We start from the raw sequence: 7822 nt of genomic DNA, 5'->3' as shown, positions 1-7822 counted from the left end.
ACATTGCAGGTCAGATTGGGCCCTGGTGTTGCTGGCCCTATCCCCAAAGCCTAGCCTGACCAGGCACAATAGCCGACACTTTAATATGTGCTACCTGAGGGAAGGAGGGTGTGCTTGTAACTGGTCACGTGAAGTCCAAGGGTAGAGTGCAGGCAGGAACGCTGATTCTCAATAGCCTACCCTCCGGCTTCCAATTACTGGCCATTCATGGGCTTGTAGCCAGAGTAGGTGATGGAGGGTGCTGAAAACTTGAGTTGGAGAAAAGACATCTCACAGGTGTGCTGCCCCGGCCTGCTCACTCTTCCGACACCGTTTGGGGTCAGAAGAAGGACAGATGTAGCCAGCAGACCCAGTTCCAAACCCCGGGATCTGGCTGCAGCAGCCTGACTTGGAAGTCTAGATAAATGAGCTGAGCCCTGGGCTTCAGGCGTTTGCTTAGGGGCTGGGAAGCTGTCTCCTTCTTTGTTCAGGCTTTGCTGCTTCTTCCCCGCCCCTCTCCTCGAGCTTGTGGTTCCCTGGCCTGAGCTCTTCCAGCCTCTACTCCTCCCAGCCTGTCCGCTCCCCAGCCTGTTCTTCAAAATACTCCCTCCTGCTGCTGCTCCCTTAGTCTACGCTTCTCTCTAGTCTATGCTTCTCTGTAGTCTGTGGTGCCCTCAGCTTGGGCTCTGCCAGCCATGTTCTCTCCCCAGCCTGTGCTCCATACAACATGTGCTCCCTGCAGCCTTTGCTGCCTTCAGCCTGCGCTCCCCGAGCCTGTGCTCCTTGAATCTGTGCTGCCCAAGCTCAAGCTTCCCAGCCTGTGCCCTCTCCATAGTCAGTGCTCCCTGCAGCTCATGCTCTCCCCACAGCTGGTGTTCCCCAGCTCGTGCTCCCCCTTTCCCAGGATCCATGCTCTCTTGAGGAACCTAGGTAGGTGTGACCACAAAGAGAAGGCTCCAGGGCCTGGTGGTGGCAAAGGTGGGACTTTGTCAGGTGGTCTCACAGCTGTCCTTAAACTCTAGGTTTAAGGAAAAGACTGACCATCAACCGGAAGGGAGCAGAGGTATCGTATCCCAAGACTTATGGGGTGACCGCACTGTACCAGTCCTGGCTCTAACGACACACCATCTACTTCAGGAAAAAAAAAAAGTGTATCCAACTTGGGTGAAATTTGAATACAGAGGCGGACTCAGCTCTGGCTGCAACAGTGGAATCAGCTCACCAGGCCCTTTCCTTCTAGGTTGGATAACACTATGGCTCCTTCATAGGGCCAGGGCATGAACACTGAGGGGGTCTTTGGACACTTGGACCTACTGTCTCTCTTTTAACCACTGGTTACTTTCCCAAAGGTTTGTGGTGTTCGGCCCTTATCAGCTAGACATTTCATTAGTCTCACTGAACAGCTGCCCACATAGGTGCAGTTACAGTGAGTTTTACTGTGAGGGGAGGATATGGTATTGGCCCTGGTTCTTGGTACTTTTCGCATTGTAGGTACTTACGAAGGTTGTGTGAGGGCATAATGCTGGAGGGCAGAGCACACTGAGAATGGGCACGCCACATTATCAGCTGATGGAGCAGCACAGATGGTAGTTGGATGTCCGAGGGACCTCTGGAGCTTCACTCCAGGTATAGAGCATAGGGATGGCTTCCCCATGTCGCTCCCTGCTCATGCGGAGCAGCTAACATATGCTTGGCATTTTCCACCTAAGGCTTATCCCAGACAGTCAGACCTCTTTAAAAGTGATGACTGTACATCAGGTCCCTGGTCCAAGCACTCTGGCTTTCTGGCAGCGGATTTCTTCTTCTTTTGGCTGGTCTGCTCATTTTTTTAAATCCATCCTACCACCCTTCCTGCTGGACTGTCCTGCTGCATGGAGAGCTCTTCCCACTTCTGTCATTGGTCAGAGGTGTTCTCCCTGCCTGGGGGATGCCTCCACTGGCTTTCTCCTGATCTAACCCTCCACCAGGCACCAGGAACCTTGACCTCTTCTTCAGAGATTTTTTTGCTCCATATTGGTTATAGTCAGACACAATCTCTCTCCACCGCACACTCAGCTTGAGCAGCTATATGCAGCGGCAGGTGGAATGGGAGTTTTAAAACTTGGCTCACATTTTTTTTTTTTTCCTGATAGGACTTTTGACAAGCTGCCAAATCACATTTACATTTTGAAGCCAATATTTATTCTTTTTTAAATAATAAAAATGCAAAGAATATCATCTCTGTTGTGGGGTAAATACTGGATATTCTGAAACAAAGCTGTTAGTCATTCTTATAAACATATGCAGGAATCTAAATTCCAAAGAAGCTTTGATACCCACCATCAATCATGCGAAAATCCTATAATCACGCTCTTTCCCTTTACTCCAGGCTCATTTCAGGCACCTAGTTTTGCCCAGAATGTGATCTTACTGTCATGTTTCTGTTCGTAAAATTTTTAATTGACACCCTATCCTAATTTGCTGATTCCCTTTGCATTTTCATTTTGGTTTTCAGTGAACATAGACCCACATTACAATATGTCAGCCACGTGTTGGTAGGTGTTTCCAATGCACAGCCTGTACCTTCTCCTCTGGACACACACAAGGAAGGGACAGAAGTCTCCAGCTCAGCCGCTTGCCCCGAAGCAAGCCCTAAGGGGGAAACTGGTGTGATTTCTTACACCTGTAGGCTTTAAGTCTAGGTCCCCATGAGGACCACGGACAGAAAAGCCGGGGATGGATGGACAAAAAGGAAGCTACATTCCCACCCACGCATGCTCAGGTGCACACACATGGGCTCTCTGTTTCTGATTCTCGTGTGTGTGTGTGTGTGTGTGTGTGTGTGTTTCTATCATAAGCTGAAGTTATCACTCATTTGCCCATTTTATGTTCCCTTTGGGTATACTGGGATGTTACTGCGGATAATGTGAACACATAGGTGGGGACCTTTCTCATATTAAGTTTTTGACATTTAGTCATGTTGTTAGTGTAGTGATGATTTCTTCACTGCAGTCACTGAATTGGATTCAGAGGCATGAACATATCAGTTGAAGGTGCTGGGTGGCCTTTAGATTTGAGGGTGTGTGAGCAAACATTTGGGAGCCCGTCTTTGGTTTATTTCTCATTGCACATATGCACTCACTGTGGCTAAGTCTGTATTTATGAACTGGCAGATCATCATGACACATATATTAAGTTTCATAAACCCCTCCCAAGAATACCCAATGGATTGGACATAATTTATTGGTAATAGTCCTTTGCTCTCAGCTGTCTCATTTTGATTTTTGTTGCGCTATGTGTGTGCTTTGTGTCTGTTGCTACACTTTTGTTAACTTCCATTGGCATCTTTGTCTGTCAAACAGCACCACCCTGTCCCCATAACAGCAGAAATCTCTCTACACAAAACTCGTTCTTCCTCCTATGTTTCTTAAAAGAATGTCTTGGCCAGGGGCTGGGTAGATTACTCAACGGAACTTTTGCAGAGAGCCTGAGCTTGCTTCTCAGCATCCACACTGGCCAGCACAATCACTCCAGCTCTTGGGAAATATGCTGCTCTTTTCTGGCTTTTACAGACACTGCACACATGTGGTATGCTTAAATGCATACAGTACACAAAACCAAACAAAAACTCTTTGACCACACTTACATATTCAGAATTAGATACATGCTTTGGCAACATGGGAAGCTACTGGATTGCAGTGGGTCTGATTACCTACAAATCTTTCTTTAAAAATACCATTGTTATGGTGCCGTGTGTGCATGATGGTGTGTGTAGGCTTTCGTGTTATGACAATGCCAGAACAACTTTGCATACTTGGTCTTTTCCTTCCACCTTTATGTGGGTTCCAGCAGGTACTTTGACTCACTGAATCATCTCACCAGCCCTCACTTTTTTTTTTTTTTTTTTTAAAGACAGGATCTCACTATGCAGCCTTGGCTGTCCTTAGACTCACTTTGTAGACTAGGCTGCCCTTGAACTCATGAAAATCCGCCTGCCTCTCCCTTTTTAGTCTTGGGATTAAAGGCGTGTGATTCCTCGACTGGCTATAATTTTTTACTAGTCTTCTGCATTAGTCTCCCTGTGTGATCAAATTCTTATGTCCTTTTGATTGCATTTTGTAGATTCCTGTGCAGGTATTTGTGTATCTTTGACTATGTTTATTGCTCCTATTTGATATTTTGTGGTATTACTGTAAATGGGATCCATGTAAAAGACCTTTAAGTGGATGCCTAATAAATGCAAGACCCTGGGTTTGATCCACAGTACTAGGAAAAAAAAAAGGTAAAAAAAAAACAACAACAAAATAACAACAACAACAAAAGAAACAAACAAAAAAACCAAAAATTTTTGTGTTATCCTATAGAGCACATTATGTTTTTTTGACCTGTGGCTAGCAACTTTGCTAAGCTTCCTTTTTTTTTTTTTTTTTTTTTTTTTTTTGAGACAGGGTTTCTCTGGGTAGCCCTGACTATCCTGGAACTTGCTCTGTAGGCCAGACTCAGAGATCTGTCTGCTTCTACCTCCCCAGCGCCGAGACTAAAGATGTGTGCCACCACGCCTGGCTGCTAAGCCTATTTATTAATTTTGATCTATAGATTGCCGTGATTTCCTATGCAAGAAATTGTATCGTCAGAGAATAGGAAGTTTTGGGTTGTTCACTGGTAATCCTCATCATGTGTCTCTTTTTCTACAGTTCCTGTCAAGACCTCCTGTGCAATAATTGAAGAGAAGTGGTAATAATAGTCTTTGTTGAGTTCCCAGAGTGAAAGTAGACAAGATTTCTATTTTGCCAGAAAGTATAGTTTTATTGTGGAGTTATAGAAACTCCATTCAGCTCTTTAAGTTCCTGTCTATCACTGACTTGCTTAATGCATTAAAAAAAAAAAGGTTATTTATTTTTAAGTTTTCTGTGTGTGAGAATTTTTGCCTGCATGTGTTTCTACGCATCACATGTATTCCTGGAGCTGACAGAGGCCAGAAGAGGTTTTCAGAGTCCCTAGAACTGGAGTTTGTCACAGTTGTGTGTTGTTATGTGAGTACTGGGAATTGAACCTGCGTCCTTTGGAAGAGCAGCCAGTACTCTTAATTCCCGATGCATCTCTCCAGCCCCCACTAATGCATTTAAAAATCATAAATAGACATTGAATTTCATCAATGTGTGTATTGTGCCTATTAAGAAGATTATGTTTTTTTTTTTCCTTTGGTCTGTTAGTGTTTTGGGTTATAGTGAAAAATGCTTACTGTTAGACTAATTATATATTTTTGGAAAAAAATGCATATGATTAAGACATGTTATCTTTCCCAGTATTGCTGGGTTTGGTTGAATAATATTTTGTGTAGGCTTTTTGTACTTGTTTTTGCTGGCCTATATTTTATATTTTTATAATGTCCTTGTCAGATTTAATTAGAAAATTATGCTTACTCATGAGTGGTTGGATGAATTCCTTCTTTTTATGTTCTTTGGAAAAGTTCTTGTAAACTCATATTATTTTTATCTCTAATAGTTGGTAGAATTATTTGATGAAGCCATCTGGACACTTGGATTAACACATTATTTTCCTTAATGAAAAAGTTTCAAATTGTGCTGTCATTTCTTGAATTTCTTGAATATAAACTCTTTTTATATTTCCTAAGATAATTTTTGTTATATTCTTTCTTAGGAATTCTTCAGTTTTATTCAACTATTTAAACTTCTTGGTATCTGGTTATATGTACTATGCAGTCTCTGTGTCTCCAACTCCTCATCTTTCATCTGTAGGATCTGTAGTGATAGCCCCTGTGACTCTTGGCATCCATAGTTGTGCTTCTTTGTTTCTTTGTTTCCTTTGCTTCTTTCATTCTTTCTTTTCTTCTTTTCGACACAGGGTTTCTTTGTATAGCCTTGGTTGTCCTGGACTCACTTTGTAGACAAGGCTGGCCTCAAAATCATAGAGATTTGCCTGTCTCTGCCTCCAGAGGGCTGGGATCAAAGGCATGCGCCACCATGCCTGGCTCATTTCTTTCTTTCTCCATCAGATTTGCCAGGGTAATTTAAACTGACCAATTAATTAATTTTTTCCAAGTCAGATTCTTACTAAGTAGCCCTGAATGTCCCGGAACTCACTGTGTAGACCACGCTGGCGTCAAATTCACAGGGATCTGTCTTCTTCAGCCTCCTGATGCAGGGGTTAAAGGCATGTGCCAACAACACCTATTTTTAAAAGACTATATAACATATATTTAGTTTTCTATTTTATGCTCTTCCTTATTATTTGGTTTCTCCTAATTTTGGATAATTATTATTTTAGAAATTATTTTTTTTAAGATTTTTTTTTTTTTTCCCAGAGCTGAGGACCAAACCCAGGGCCTTGCGCTTGCTATAGGCGAGCGCTCTACCGCTGAGCTAAATTCCCAACCCCTTAGAAATTCTTTAAACATTAAAAAGTAGTTTTATTTTTATTTATGTCTACATGTGAGCCTGAGTGTATGTGAACCGTCTGTACACAGGCGCCTATGGAGGCCAGGAAAGCATCTCAGAACCCCTAGAACTGGAGTTATAAGCAGTGTGGTGAGCTACCCACCCACCGTGGGATCTAAATCTGGGTCCTCTGACTCTAGCCCTTATTTTCACAAATTCTTGAGGTGGGCGCATAACTTATGTATTTACAGCCCACCCACCCCATCTCCTTTCCTGCCCCTCCCTCCCTTCTTTTCGTCACGGTTGCAAGCCTATCATAGTAACACTGCATGGAGCACACTTTTACCATGATAAGTTTTGGTGTATTGCACTGTCATTGTTATTTTATCAAAATATGTTCCAAATTTTCCAAACATTTTTTTTTTCGGCTTATTTCGGTGTTAATAATATCTAGCTTAAATGCATTGTGTTATGGGATTATTTGAAGCTGGGCATGCCTGTAATCTTAGCATGTGGGAGTTAGAGGCAAGAGGATCAGGAGTTTAAGGCTTGGCTATATAATAAGTTCAGAGACAGTCTGAGACATAGAATACTCTATTTTAGAGAAATGCTCTAAAAATTAAAAATAACTTAATTTATTTTTATTTATGTGCATGGATGTGTGCCTGATTTTATGTGAGCCCTGTGTGTGCAGGTGTGTAAGAGAGGAAAAGCCAGAGGGAGAGCAAAAATCAGAGACTATTTGAAACTTTGTTTACAACTCAAAATATGCTCCACTGTGGTATGCGATTAGAGTGGTTTTATTTATTTATTTATTTATTTTTTGTATATCAGTGGTTCAAACCTAACTAAACACAGTATTAGAGTTTCTATAGTCCAAATTTTAGCCCTCTTCTGGTCTCTTCTTGTCTCCCCTCTTTCTTTTTTTTTTTTAATATATATTTTTAAAAATTTTATATGTATGCGTGTTTGTTTGCCTACACATATGTCTGTGTACCATTTGTGTGCCTCGTGTCAAGGAAGCCAGAGGATGTCAGTCAGATCCTCTGGAACTGGAGTTACAGATGCCTGTTGGCTACCATGTGGGATCTAGGAATTGAGCCAAGGCCCTCTGCAAGAGCAGCCAGTGCTCTTAACTGCTGAGCCATCTCTCCAGCCCTCTCTCTTTGTCTTCTTTTCTTGTGAGATAAGATTAGTCTATATAGTTCAGACTGGATTCAATGTGATTCTCTTATCTTAGTCTCTACAGTGCTGGGATTAAAAGCATATACCATCATGCATGGTTATGGTTAGTCTGCATGTCTTTTAGCGATGAGAAGGAGGTACAAAAGCCATTTACATTGATTAGAATCAGATAGGTCCCACTGTGAGTCTATCATGATGCATTAATTATAAATGTATATTTTTTCTTCTCCTTCCTTCCTTCCTTCCTTCCTTCCTTCCTTCCTTCCTTCCTTCCTTCCTTC

This window comes from Psammomys obesus, unplaced genomic scaffold, assembly GCF_907164565.1.
Source record: "Psammomys obesus unplaced genomic scaffold, mPsaObe1.curated_primary_1811, whole genome shotgun sequence".
NCBI lineage: Eukaryota > Metazoa > Chordata > Mammalia > Rodentia > Muridae > Psammomys > Psammomys obesus.
This window is presented reverse-complemented; position numbering follows the sequence as displayed.